This window comes from Biomphalaria glabrata, chromosome 10 (genome assembly GCF_947242115.1).
Source record: "Biomphalaria glabrata chromosome 10, xgBioGlab47.1, whole genome shotgun sequence".
NCBI lineage: Eukaryota > Metazoa > Mollusca > Gastropoda > Planorbidae > Biomphalaria > Biomphalaria glabrata.
Genome location: NC_074720.1, coordinates 3,331,005 through 3,345,809, shown reverse-complemented (window position 1 = coordinate 3,345,809; position 14,805 = coordinate 3,331,005). Strand labels below are relative to the sequence as shown.

The 14,805-nt window shown below is 33.9% G+C and overlaps 2 long non-coding RNA genes across 8 annotated transcripts in view; one reads left to right on the top strand and one right to left on the bottom strand.

Annotated features, from left to right (window-relative positions):
• Positions 1–148: 148 nt before the first annotated feature.
• On the top strand, positions 149–9,094 carry LOC106066076 (uncharacterized). Of its 5 annotated transcripts, none has more exons than XR_008780207.1 (4): positions 149–1,434; positions 1,834–1,937; positions 5,122–5,253; positions 8,518–9,094. It is a non-coding gene; the product is annotated as an uncharacterized LOC106066076 (long non-coding RNA). The 5 variants fall into 5 exon arrangements; XR_008780211.1 differs by lacking the exon at positions 8,518–9,094 and adding an exon at positions 8,335–8,501 and having other exon boundaries at positions 5,122–5,210; XR_008780210.1 differs by lacking the exon at positions 8,518–9,094 and adding an exon at positions 8,335–8,500.
• A 3,736-nt stretch (positions 9,095–12,830) lies between these two features.
• Positions 12,831–14,805, bottom strand: part of LOC106072032 (uncharacterized) — a 32,026-nt gene continuing 30,051 nt past the window's right edge. For all 3 annotated transcript variants that reach the window (XR_008780250.1, XR_008780251.1, XR_008780252.1), the window contains exon 7: positions 12,831–14,736. This is a non-coding gene — a long non-coding RNA (uncharacterized LOC106072032). The remainder of the gene's footprint in view (positions 14,737–14,805) is intronic.

Below are 14,805 nucleotides of genomic sequence, written 5' to 3'. Positions count from 1 at the left end.
TAGTATATCAGCTAGCTAGGGCTAGGGCACAATAAACCAAAACGTCTTCCGAAAGAATGAAGGGTCAGAATGCAATAAAGGTTATTGTTATAATAATCACACACACATAAATACATTTTTTAAAAAATTTCGCGGGGGGGGGGGGTAAAAAATCCAACCCCCCCCCTCCCCGAAAAAAAATCCTGGCTACGCCCATGGTTAATAATAATATGCATGACTAAATGACTCACTTAGTATCAAGACAAATGGGACTACAAATGTTGCTGTTTTTTCTTAAGAAGTCCTCTTTTTTTTCCCTCGTTTATTTATAGATATTTTATTTATTAAATCTTTCTAAATAAAAAATTTTCTCATTTGCCTGAATTACAGCTAGTCTTTCTTTAGAATGCCTGAAAATACTATAGATTTCATGAGCAAAGTAGAAAATTGAGAATAATTTCCTAATTGGCTAGTTAATGCTTAGCTAAGCATTCTATAGAATGCCTTCATCTCACACTAAGGTATAGGCCCCTAATAATATCTACAAGTGATAACCAGTTTTGGCTTTAAAACATGCAAATCAACATTCATTTATAGTATACAAAAAAAAACATAGATCTCGGTAGATGAAACAAATTGCTAGTAAAAGACTTTGTGGAAGCTCCAATTTAATTTGTGAGAGATAAGATAATTGTTATTGATCCAATCAAATGGAAATTCAGTTTGACTACAATTGACAACCTTAGCAGATCTATTATCTATATCTTCTACTTCTCACAATTTCTTTAATCAAAAGTATAATAAAGTCATGATCATTCTATCAAGTTCATGTAACACAGACTAAAAACGGAAAATACCTAGGCGTTATAATAAATGAAAAACTGTCATGGAATCCCCATATAAAAAAAACAAAGCACTAGGGTTTATTAAAAAAAAATCTATTATTCAAATAAGAATATAAAACTAAAATGTCATTTAACGTTGGCTAGGCCAATAATAGAATATGCATCCTCTGTTTGGGACCCCTCAACTCAAGAAAACATTAAGAAACTAGAACAGACACAAAATAGAGCAGGGCAGTGAGATTCATAACAAACAAATATTCACATTTGACTAGTAGTAAAATCACTAAATTTAGAAAGCCTTCAGGATAGAAGTCCCCAAAGTATAAAGTAAAGTAGCAATTATAAATACAACACTGAACCATAATCTTCAAATTCAAAAACAAAATCTAATAAAATAATCAGAAAGATACAAGGATAAGGGCACATTCCATTATCATCTTCTTTTTGGAAGTAACCTCTGTATTATATAAGATGTGTTCAAAAAAAATTTCACAAAATTGCATTTTGACTACCATATTATTTTCTCTATCTTTGACATAATGATGACATCCTGATCTTTGCTATGGTATAGCCTACATACTTTGATCGTTGGAGTGTTGTCGCAATGATCGTAAGTTTGAACCCTGCTTGCCACCCTGCATGAGATTTGGGCTGAGATGTCGAGTCTTCTGTTCTAAAAAGTTTTCTCAAACATAAAAATTATGTAAAAAAATAAATAAAAAGACTAAAAGACTACTTTTTCCTCTTTAAAATCCTATAGAGGGCTTTTATTTGCTCTATCTTAAACTATGTTTTGAAGATTATTGCATCCAATCCCAAACCTATGCATTGAATCTCAAACCTTCTGCAGGGTGGCAAGGTATGGCGGTCAGCAAAGTTTAAACCAGAGACCATCCAGACAACAGTTCAGAGCACTTACCACAGGACCAGGCAGCCATTCATTATCTTGGTGATATTGTACACACATTTTAATTTTTTTTAATGCATATTTTTATTTTCTCTTTGAAAGGTGTAGAACCCATTTGCACTCAGAGATTTAAAGGATGTAGAATCAACTACAAAGAGCGTTCATGCATTGAAGAAGAATTTATGGGCTGTGAAAATCCATTCGTGGTATGGCATTTAATATTTCTATTTATAATTGTTGAATACTTTGTGCCAAAGATTTCTTATCCTTGCATTTAATGCTTATCTGTCTGTAGGAATATCTGTAAAGTATTTTTTTAAGATAAATTTCACATAGCCTGAATTTTTTAGAGTTTAGAGATAAATATATTTATGTCTATAATATTAGCCAATGTTTGATAGCTTCCTCTCCCTTATTGTTTTCTGTAATTAACTTTTTTAGATTAGTTTGTCCTCTTAGTTCTCATGTTTATGTTTGTAATGTAATCACAACGCCTTGAATCTACATCATGATTGTTAACAGCACTCTTATAAATTAAAATTATTATTATTGTAGCCTTTGGATACCTTTGATCAGCAGAATTAGTTTATCTCAAATGAATTGAAATGTGGAAGTGATTCTTGTTGACCTCCCTTAAAAGTCCTTGTTGGCCTCCTTCAGTGGTGGAATAACTATGGTTTATCTCGAGATGATAACCTATGATTGAAACAATGTCACCCACACAACAGTTCCCTGCTATCCACGTGTCCAAATGATTGGCAGGTACATCATACAGTTTGAGATCAGCAGTTACACATGTTGTGCCAGGGTGTAGCACTATGTTCTGCAATCTGCCTAGGAGTCACCAGCTCCTGATTTTTATCTTCCGAAGATTTTCCCATGTATAGCCTTCAGGCAGCAGAGGTTTGGATTAAGAGTTTCCCTTACCTTAAGAGTTTCTCGTCTTAGATGGGTAGCTAGTCAAAGCTTACAAGCCCTTCCTTTGCAAAGCTTACTGTTTTAGGTGCCACTTGTTGACCTTTGCCCCTTCTCCTGTCAATACTAACAGTTCCACTGGACCCAATCTCTGAGCCACATATGAAGGTCAGGATTTTGACATTTTATCAGAAGCTGAGACTCATGCCATTCATAGCATTTTATAGATTGTAGATTGCTTATATCCATTACCACTTCTGGCAATAACAACCTTATGGGAGTGCTTATATCCATTACCACTTCTGGCAATAACAACCTTATGGAAGTGCTTATATCCATTACCACTTCTGGCAATAACAACCTTATGGGAGTGCTTAAATCCATTACCACTTCTGGCAATAACAACCTTATGGAAGTGCTTATATCCATTACCACTTCTGGCAATAACAACCTTATGGGAGTGCTTATATCCATTACCACTTCTGGCAATAACAACCTTATGGGAGTGCTTATATCCATTACCACTTCTGGCAATAACAACCTTATGGGAGTGCTTATATCCATTACCACTTCTGGCAAAAACAACCTTATGGGAGTGCTTATATCCATTACCACTTCTGGCAATAACAACCTTATGGGAGTGCTTATATCCATTACCACTTCTGGCAATAACAACCTTATGGGAGTGCTTATATCCATTACCACTTCTGGCAATAACAACCTTATGGGAGTGCTTATATCCATTACCACTTCTGGCAATAACAACCTTATGGGAGTGCTTATATCCATTACCACTTCTGGCAAAAACAACCTTATGGGAGTGCTTATATCCATTACCACTTCTGGCAATAACAACCTTATGGGAGTGCTTATATCCATTACCACTTCTGGCAATAACAACCTTATGGGAGTGCTTATATCCATTACCACTTCTGGCAATAACAACCTTATGGGAGTGCTTATATCCATTACCACTTCTGGCAATAACAACTTTATGGGAGTGCTTATATCCATTACCACTTCTGGCAATAACAACCTTATGGGAGTGCTTATATCCATTACCAATTCTGGCAATAACAACTTTATGGGAGTGCTTATATCCATTACCACTTCTGGCAATAACAACCTTATGGAATCCTAGTCTTACAGAAGTCTATTTAAGCTCAATTGTTACAGGGGCTTGATGGCCTTTCCTGTCATTAGTTTCCCTGACTTTTAAGTTCTACATTATATATAACTTGAATTTCAATCACTACCATGGAATGGCTGCTTGTGGATAAGGAATGAAGGTTATGAAGCCACTGAGAGCTATATTTTGATTCCCTGTTTGTCTTTTAATGTTCTTTTTAGAAATGGCTCTTTGATGGAGTCAAGGAAAAGACTGAGAAATATGCCTTGAAATTTAAATTCATTTACATGTTTGGAGAATATATGGGAAAAAAACACAATAATAAACCTAAACAGCTAGATACATGTCCATGTTAGCCAAGTGAACATTGTTTTAGATTTGGTGACCTCTGTTTTAACTAATATTGAAAATTTGATTATCTTATTAAGAATGACATAAAACTCAGTACATGATCTAAAAAGAATGTTTCTATCTTTAACATTTCCAATGTTTTATCTTCATTATCAGTATCCTAGTAAAAAACTATTTCAATGCACTAAATATAACTAGTAAAGTAAAGTTCCCCTTTCAGACCTTGCGATCTATAGGGCAGATGATGCAAGGGTCGTCTGTTTCTATGGATAATGGTTAACAAGGGTGTCATGTGGCCAGCACAATGACCAACCACCTTTACTTTGCCTAACAAATTTGAGGTACCCATTCTTCTTCTTCTAGCCAGCTTTATTGCTGCTGAGCTGTGAGCTCTTTTGCAGACTGTGCCAAGGAAAAAAAGTGTGGATTAGGGAGGGGCATTCAAAGAGGATATGGTTTACGGTTTCAAAGGGGTGGGCGCAATGTCTGCAAAGGGGTAGTTGTGTGGAGTTTATTTTGTTCAGGTGGTAATTTAATAGTGGTGTGTGTCCTGTTCTTAGTTGGAAGATTGTAGATTGTTCTTTGCGGGGGAGGAAGTTAATACTGTCCAGTTTGTTAGGCGTAGTCATTTCTCTGTACATGGCTCTGCCTGTGTTTCCTGATGCCCATTGGTTGAGCCACTCCTCTTTGTGATTGTTGACTAACATTGACCTTAGGGTGAGGTAGTTAACAGGTCTATCTGGTTGTTCCATAGATGAACCTGCCTTTGATAGCTTATTGAGGTACCCATTAGGTGGGTGGACTCAGGAGCATTCTAAGAATCCTGAAATTGTAAAAAATCCCAGTCTTCACCAAGATTAAATCTAAGACTCTCAGTTTGGAAGCCAAGTGTTGTACCTCTCAGCCACAGCACCGCCAAAATAAAACTAAATTATTCATTTTCTCTTACTACAGATTAAATATAATTGTAATAAATTTCTACCATTGTTCTACAGGTCATGGCAACATTTGTGAATATTGTAAACCATGCAGAAATAACGGCACTTGTTCACCACTACCTCCAATCATGTTTGAACATTTAAATGTGAGTGTGCTGCCACGGGTTTCTATGGTGACAGGTGTAAATAGTAAGTCTTAGACTGAATACATTTATCTAATAAATAGTTTGTAATCAACCTCTAGGCTTATGGGACAAAGTTACCTTAGTCTTAGAGGTAGGGCTTATGTTTACCGGTACATCAAGTATTCAAGTATGGTCCTGGGTGTTACTACATTGTTCATTTTATAATCACTGGGCAGTGTTTTATACCATGTGAACCAATAGATCAGCATTTCGATTAGCTGGTTTAGACAGAATGAATATCTGTTGTAAGAGATTCAGGGTATACAACTCTAGCAATAATATCTTTTTCTTTTGTCTGTATTGAAAATATACAGTTTTATGGTGTATTTAATTTTTGAGTATAACTGTATCACTGACCACAGTTAATGGAAGTGCCCTCTACAGTCACAAAGATCAACGGTCTTCTAGCAGTAAGATTCATAAAAAACAGATATTCACATTTGATTATAGTAACACCTTTAGTAAAATTGTTGAATTTAGAAACACTTAAGGATAAAAGAATTAAAAAAACTAAAGGAGCAATAATACATACAACACTGAACCATTATCTTCAAATACAAAACCTAATAAAATACTCAGAGAGACACAAAGATAAACGCACATTCCTTGTTCTATATGGTAAGACAAATTTATACTCCTTCTTCCCTAGTGCTATTAGAGCATGGCATGGGTTGCCTGAGTCAGCCAGTAAAACCAGTGGCAGAATTTAAGTCATTGATTAACATGCAGGACTACATTGACCTAGGGACACACGTAGGACATAATCATCTGTATTTTATAAGATAAGAAGAAGAGATAATGCAAAAAGATGGCACTAGAAAAGGGGGGGGGGGGGGCTTATGAATGCTCTTAGTTTATTTCATCTGCAGATGAACATGCAGAGAAAAATTAAAAGATTTAAAACAGTCTAAGAAAGAGTGCCCAAAGGAAGGAAAGAGGTTTTAAATAAGTGGCTAGTCAGAATTAAAAACATGGGTTTAGTTGTTTAGTTAGATTGGTTTATATTTGTATTAAACTGCTTGCTATTATTTTGCTTTTGTTCAAATTTCTGTTTTGGCTGACGATTTCTCACCTTGATATGCTTCTTCTATCCCTTAGTTTGTTGGGGCACCTCACAAGATCTGTTGAATGTCTTTCTCCATTCCTCTCTGTCTTTTGTCTTGGATAGAATTTCTTTCAATAAAAGGCCTGTCCATTCTTTTATGTTGTCTTCCCATCCCTTTCTCTGCCTCTTTTTCCTGGAACTATTCCTTGAAGGAAGGTCTTTGTGAGCCCTGAGGACAATGTGATATTGCCTTAGAGTTTAATTTTGAGTTTTTTTTATTCAACTGCTGTATTAATCCTGTTTTTAATCACTTTGCTTGTGATGAGGTCATTGTATGTAATTCCTAGGATCTTTCAGTAGCATCTCAATTCCATTGCTAGGATCCTCCTCTCTAGTTCTGCAGTCATCATCTCAGATTCGCAAGCATATAAAAATGTTGCCATGACCAGTCTGATTTCATGATAATTATGAATATAAATACTTAAGTTGACTATTATGTGTCTTTAATTTCAAAACATGCCAATTTTTCACTCGGAATTTGACTGTTATATAAATACTAATACTATTGTCAAATGCCATTCTGTATCTGTGTAAAATGATTTTCTTTTTCACTTTTGTCATTATCCTGATATGCAAATTATGTGATTTGAAGTTAGTGTTCTCTATATCTGTATAATTCTGTCCAGATGGGTTTGTCTCTAGTCACCTGAAACACTCCACTCATCCTTAATCTTCAGAAGAAAAGACATTTGTCATTATTACAATTTTTGTCTATTTAATAGTTTCTTCTTGTGTGATCCAGAATTTTGATCTTGTAAACATTTGAAATACATTGAAAATCATTATTGACATTAGTTACGCATGCTGAATTTTTTTCTTTATTAAAAAAAAAAATGTGTCAGGAATTGCTGCTTGTGGTATACACTCTGGACTGTCATCTCAACAGTTCTGGTTTCTAAGCTTGCCTTCTGCCACTCCTTGACACCCTGCGGGGTTAGTCAAGAAAGAGTTTGACTTGCATCTGTTTGGGGGAGCTACAACCTTCTACTAAGTGCGTCCTCAGGTGGCGGATAGGGAAAGGACCCTTAGATATAAGGGTTAGCTGTGAATACCAAATAAACAGCCGCGGACTAACTGGTTTGCAGTCATTGAGGATGAGGTGGAGAATTCCAGTGGTTAGAATATTTACTAAAAACATCTCAGAAATCTAGGGAAATGATTGCAAAAAGCGAGTATAGGGCGCTTTAACTGGGTAGATGAAGCTCGTTAGCTAGGTATAGCAGTTCATCTAGGAGAGAAAACTCCGAAAATAAACACCTGCTGCCTTGCAGATGAACTTGGATGATCAAAGGCTTTGGGTGCACACCCAAATAGAAAAGCAGGCTGACGTCAGAGTCAATGGGCCTCTTGGCGCATGACAGATTGACACGCAACCTTATCTATAAAATGAAAACGAAGAGGAAGAAGACTTGCATCTGGTCACTGCTATGCGTTGGGGATAGTTCTGAGGTCCGAAGTTCGAGTCCTCCTTGTGGCTTATCTATGTATTACTACAGTTTCTTCACCTTCCTCTCAAGAAGCTGCTTTTATGTTTGATGTCACGTTTCAATATTATCTTAACTTGCTTGAGATCTATTTTGTTTGAGATCTATCTGATCATGTTTAAGATCTTTTTTTTTTCTTATTTAAGATCTATCTGATTTAACTTGTGATCTATGTTATATTTTTGAGATCTTTTTTATCTTGTGAAGATCTTTCTGTTCTAATTTGTGATCTATTTTATCTTGTTTGAGATCTATACTATCTTGTTTTAGATCTATCTTATCTTGTTTGAGATCTATCCTATCTTGTTTGAGATCTATTTTATCTTGTTTGAGATCTATTTTATCTTGTTTAAGATCTATGTGATATAATTTGTGATCTATATTACCTTTTTATGAGATCATCTTATCTTATTTGAGATGTCTCTTTCTTAGCTTCTGCAAAAATAATTTCAAGAGATGATGATATTAAAGCCTGATTGCATTTACTTTCTTCTAGAATGTCCAAAAGATTTGTCAGCTAAGGAGCCTAAAATGTTGGCCTGTTTACAAATATAGGCATTAAAGAGAGTTGACATAGCTAACTGTACTTTTCAACAAGATAATGTCTTAAAGAAATTAAGAGCTTTTGATGGACTCCTGTGATTGATTAACTTAACTTATGTTATTTACTTTCTTCTAGAATGTCCAAAAGATTTGTCAGCTAAGGAACCTAAAATGTTGGCCTGTTTACTAATATGAGATCTTCCTTAACTACACAAGTACCTTACAGAAGAAGGCTACTCACTTGTGTTTAGATATGCTGCTGTACCAAGGCTCACATAGACTGGATATTTATATAGCCTAATATTATGTTACTGACAATTATCTAAGTATTGCATGTCCTGTACAAGCCTCAATGACTAAGATAATTAAATATATTCATGATTATAAGATAAGTAGAATGCAATGAAAATCAAAGATGCCGGTATTAAAACAAGAAAAAGTAGGCAACTGTATAGCTTACTTTTCTACTGTCTATAATGTTTGTAGATTTTTAAAGTTAGAAAGTGTCTTTTTTTAATGACACATTGCCTGTCAATTCTGTTTAGTTTAATCTTTTTTTTTAATATAGTGCCTATCACCCTAAGTGATGGTCAAGTTCAACAGATATTATTATAAGCAGCTTTTTTTCTGGGTATTATTCAACCACAGAAGCTGTGAGGGATATCTGAAATCCATTGCTGACTGGTCTAGCAGAAAGATTTCCATCCATTTAGTGATAAAAGATTAAGTGTACACAACTTTTAGTAGTCGCCACATAACACTTACATTTTGGTGCTCAAGACAATACTGTTCATGAATTGTTTAGTTTTCTTTATACTGAGTGTGTCCAAGAAAGATAAGGTCAAAGGTTAATTTGAGTTTGTTTTTTTATGCTGTGACAGTGTTAAATTTCCCTTGTGTTTTTGTATGAGTTTAAAGACATTAACCATATTTTTTGTTTTACAAATGTAGGACGAACATGTTAATAAACTTTGTCTTTGAATCTGAAATTGTAAAACACTTAGAGAAAAAACTTACAATGTTTTGTTTTTTAATTCACATTTACCGGGTACCTGCTATTCATTTACTTTGTTGACTTTAAGTTAGAAATTAAACAAAGATTTCTTTGAGGTACATTTGTTAATGACCGTAGGCATTAAAGAGAGTTGCCACAGCTAACTGTACTTTTCAACAAGATAATGTCTTAAAGAAATTAAGAGCTTTTGATGGAATTCTGTGGTTGAATAACATAAGTAAAGTTAATCAATCACAGGAGTCCATCAAAAATATAAAATGCTAAAAAATATAAAAGATTAAATTAAATTTTTGAGATAACATATTCTTTATGTAGAATCTTTTTTGAACAAAGTTTACCAGTATAGGTATTTAGACATAGGAACAAATGATAACTGGATATATTTTTTATTTGAAACCACTGGCATGTATTTAACTTGTTACTAATACTTTTTAATATCTGCAATATCAACTGTAGTTTTCTTTGAAGAGTTCTATATGAAAATGTTACTTTTTATTTTATTCAATTATGTTTTGTAAATGAAATATTGTACAATGGCATATTTCTTTGTATTGTAGAAATAAAGTTTTTACAGCTAACATCTTAAATTTAATGTAGTTTCTGCACTGAATAATTTTTAAAACTTTTGGATAATTTATACTGATTTTCTTATGTTTGTATATTTGTAGAATATGAATATCATATTAATGGCATTTATTTACTTATATAATAGTTTTTATAGTCATTTACTTAAGTGGAGATTTTTTCTACATTGAACCTTGTTGGTAGTGTCAGTGTTATTAAGTTTACATCAAGTATTTAAGTATAGCCATAGGTGTTCACTTTATTGTTCATGAAACAATGACCTGGCAGAGTTTTATACCATGTGAACCTATAGATCAGCATGCTGATTAGCTTTTAAAATTTGGTTTTGACAGAACAAATATCTGTTGTAAGAGGGTTAGGGCATACAACTCTAGCAATAATATCTTTGACAATAAAATATTCTGATATTTATTTAAGTTTATATTTTGGAATAGAATATGCAAATGTCTTAAATATACATTTGTTTTTAATTTTAAGAATAACAACTGATATTTAGTTTTATCCTTTTGTGTCATTATATTTGTTTTTATTCTACGTACTATAACTTCTAATTGAATTGTCTCCCTTTCAAAATCAAATGTCTAAATAAAGTTTTTTTTATTCTACACAATCTTTTACTACTAAAAGTAATATCAGGACCACCAATAAACATTTATTTAAGCAGCAGTTTCAGTATTATTGTGATATTCCAAAAAGTTGATTGTTAACTTTAAATAAGCTGTGCCTCATATACATTGATTTTGTTGACTCATTTTTATATTTATGTATACCTTGTAATAAATGTGGCCTTCATTTTAAAATATTAGAACCAGTTTGCTTTTGTTTTTAAATTGTAAGTAGTCTTTTCTAAATACTTTTTTGTTCAAATTACTTTTGTATTGCCTATATGGGGAAATGATATTTCTGACATTTCTTTGCTCAGCATGTCGCATTAATATTTGCTGTTCAACAGAGCTAGGAAGCACTTCAGCTGGGTTTCAATCCAATTCGTTAGCTAGAGGATTTGAGTCTCTCAGGGTGACACTCAAATGAAGTCTGATATAACTTTACCTTTTTTTAAAACGTGTTGATTGACATATTTACCAGGTACTGGTACTAAACAAAATGGCTGCTTCCCCCCCCCCCCCCACACACCCTTAGATTTGGTTATTCTAAAATTGTACAAATTTCAATCATTCTTTTCCTTATGTCACTAAAAACTTCTTACAAACGTTTGTTTAGCTACTGGCTTTGTAACAGTATTTGTCTTTGAGCAAGTTTCTGTCTAAACTATCAGCAAATCTCAAACGTTGATCTGATTCTATGGCGAAGGATCATCTCATATCCCAGGCATCAGCTATGGTTGGAATGATGTCCCCCACTCAGCAGTTCCCCCCTCTCCATGCAGCTATAGGAAGGAATGGCAAATGCCAATACAGTTGAGATCGCAGGCTCTGCAAGGGAGTAGCACTGTATGCTTCAAACTGTCTCAGAGTTGCTAGCTTCTGATTTCATGTATGTACTGGTAGTAGGGTGCTTATATCCATATCACTACTAACAACTCCAACCTTATGGAACCAGGTCTAATTAGCTTAACACATGTTTAAATAATTTTTTAATAAGCTTGTTCTAGAATTCATATGATGAATCAACTATATTGTAAGGCTATGCGACTGCAGCTTCACAAAGAAAAACATAAATCTTAACTTTGTTGTAATACAATAATAAGCTGCTTATAAAATAAATTTATAAATGAAAAACTGCAACATGAAGAATCTTGATCTTTGAATCCCTTTGGGTATCAGGTCTTTTAAATTTGTAGTAAAGGGAATTTGTAGCACAATATTTGGCTAAACTAATTGGTATCATAACTGTTTCAAAAGGACTAAAGTAACTAAACAACCTCTTGGATAAATAATATGTATACAAGTCTTTTTACATTTATATATGTATCATCGAGGTTTGGTCTACACATACATGTTACTGAATTCATATTTTGAGATAACTATTAATGTATTTGAAAACTTAATAGTAAAGGGAAGTAACAATGCAGCAGGTCATTGTGATGGCCTCAATACACCATGAAATGCCCAACAATTACTTCAATGAACATGAAGAATTTTAATCAGCGATGAAATGGAAAATTACTGAAAAGATACGACAGGCAGCGCGATTAAGATTTAGTCAGTGATTATCCTCTATAATAGAAACTCTTAGTCAACTAATCTAATTTGACCTCAATATTCAATCATTTCAAAGATGAAGTGAATGACAAACAAAAAATGGAGGCTTTTTGATGTAGAGCAAATTTTTTAAAAATATATTCAAGTGTAACTTCCCTTCCCAAACTTTGCAATCTGTAGGGCAGATGATATAAAGCTCATAAATCGTGGTCAATGGGTGTGTCAGGTGGCCAGCACAATGACCAACTTCCCTTAAAAATGCCAGGAACCCATTAGCGCTGGGTGAACTTAAGGTGCCTAATAGCCTTAAAATTCAAAATCCTAGTCTTCAAACCCTGGACCCATGTTAGGAATCCAAATCCAAGTACTTTACCCCTCAGCCACCACAGCTCCAAGTGAATTCTATAGAAGCTTTAAACTGTTGTGTCTTGTTAAGGACAGGGGTGGTCTCAATGCTGTCTACAATGATTTAAGAGAATATTAGTATTATGTTAGAGTGGCGAACCCAAGTCATGTCCAGCCTGGGCTAACAAGAAGTTACAGTTACCAGAAGGTAACGCTACTGGGTGGGTTGTATCTGTGCACCTCAGTCTGTGGCCAAGGGGCTTGAGTCACCTAATCAACTAGACAACTCAAGTCAACTAAACAAATCTAGTGAATTAAAAGAAATCAAGAAACATAGAGAAGAAATATTAAAAAATGAGACTTTAATTTAAATGACTAAAGCAGCAGTTACAAAACACTGCAGCTAAAAAAAACATAAGGACAAAATCTAGTACATAAACATAAGAAGTGGCCATTATGACATCACAGGGCGGGGCTTGGCCATATTTTTAAAAACATATTGTCAAATATTTTGACAGTTGTTCCAGTTAGAAAAATAATGTAACATATATTGCTAAAAATAAATAATAGATTTACACATAGTAAAATTAAAAAAAGAAAAATAATTCTGAAACTTACAGGCAGTCCCAGGTACAGAATAATTAAAACTGACATACAGACCACTAGTCAACAGTACAGGAAACAGCATTGCACTAACCCATATAATAATAGGGGGAAGTACAAGTATACAGCTTAGCACTAGCCTACAAAAGTAGTAAAAATAAAAATACATAAAAATAGCTATGGGAGAGCCAGATAAGAATAAATGTTTGCATGACCTGTTAATAGAGTCTAGGTCTACTGTTGGTTTTACATGTGTTCCATCAGAAATAGAGATTACATCCTAGCCCTAACCTCCAACAGGACAGTGAGTGTTCATACCAGAGACTATGGAGATGACAAAGTGGATACCCCATGATCACCATTAGATAAGACAAAGTGAATTAGTATTTTAAAGTTTTAAATAGACTAAGGGGATGAGCTCAATGCTTTAATGAAGTCTGTCAATACCAAATAGTAAATATTAATAGACTCTTTATTTATGGAACATTTTATTTTTAACTGTTAAGGTGAGTGTAACAAAATTTATCATCTATGATGCCCTTAGACTAAACCTCAAAACTGCATTTATAGCAACACAGCAAAGCTTTCATAATAATAACAGCATAGTAAATCTTAACAGTTTTATTTTAAATATAATAATATGACAATATTTTAGTAGAGATAAATAATGTCAAGTCACTATTTAAACTATAAAAAGCATAGAACAAATTGTGCATGGATGTGACACTATTGAACATTAATATGATAGCACACAAAAGCAGGGGAGATAATAAATTGAATTGAGCATAATGTAGCAAGGCTTTGGTGTTATGACTCTTTAGAATGTCCAAGGTTAACTGAAGACATTTATAGTGTTTACAACATTTTCGGTAGATGATCCAGAATGGATGTTTTTCACTAGTATTCATGAATAAACATACATATACAAGTTTGCTTAATACAATAATAATAATGGTACTATACCATAGAACATCCCTCCTCTGAAAACAAAAAATATAAAAACATTACGAACTGAAACAAGAAGATTGAGGGGAAAAAAAAGGAATATTTTTTAAAAAAATGAACAAATGACTGGACTGATTGTCAAGATATACCTAAATATAGAACAAGATACAAGTAAATTATGGCAATTCCACCTAATTAGTTCTTACAAAGTACATCACTTGACTAGTTGTACCTGGTATCAGAAATGATTGTTCTATTTATTGTATCTGTTAGTTTTTCTAACTTCAGGACCATTTCTAGTAATGTAACCATGTGAGGTTGGGTTACAGGGTTCAGAATGTATAACTGTGGGCGTAGGAGAAGTATGTGTCGCCACTCTAGTAGGTGAGCATGGGTACTCAACTTGAGGTTGGGAGGATTCTTCATTGTTTCCTTCTGGGTCCTGTATTGTAGCTTGGTAACTAGGATTGTCTTGAGAAGGTCTTGTTTTGAAGTAGCATTAGGGAAATATTCATTTCTTTCAGACGCAGTAGGAATGTAAAAACATCTTCACAGACAATTAGCAATCAAAAGATAATGGCAGGTTCCCTTAGAGCACAAGGAAGGCTCTAAATGATGGTAGAAAAGGAAACAATCTCTAATGTATCTACTGTGTCTGTGTCTTTGCCTCTAGGAATTGTTTTCCTTCTCAAGATGTTCACTGTAAAGAGAACAAAAAATGATCAAAACATTTTCATAGTCAGTGAAACACAAAACTTGGCAAAGCTTT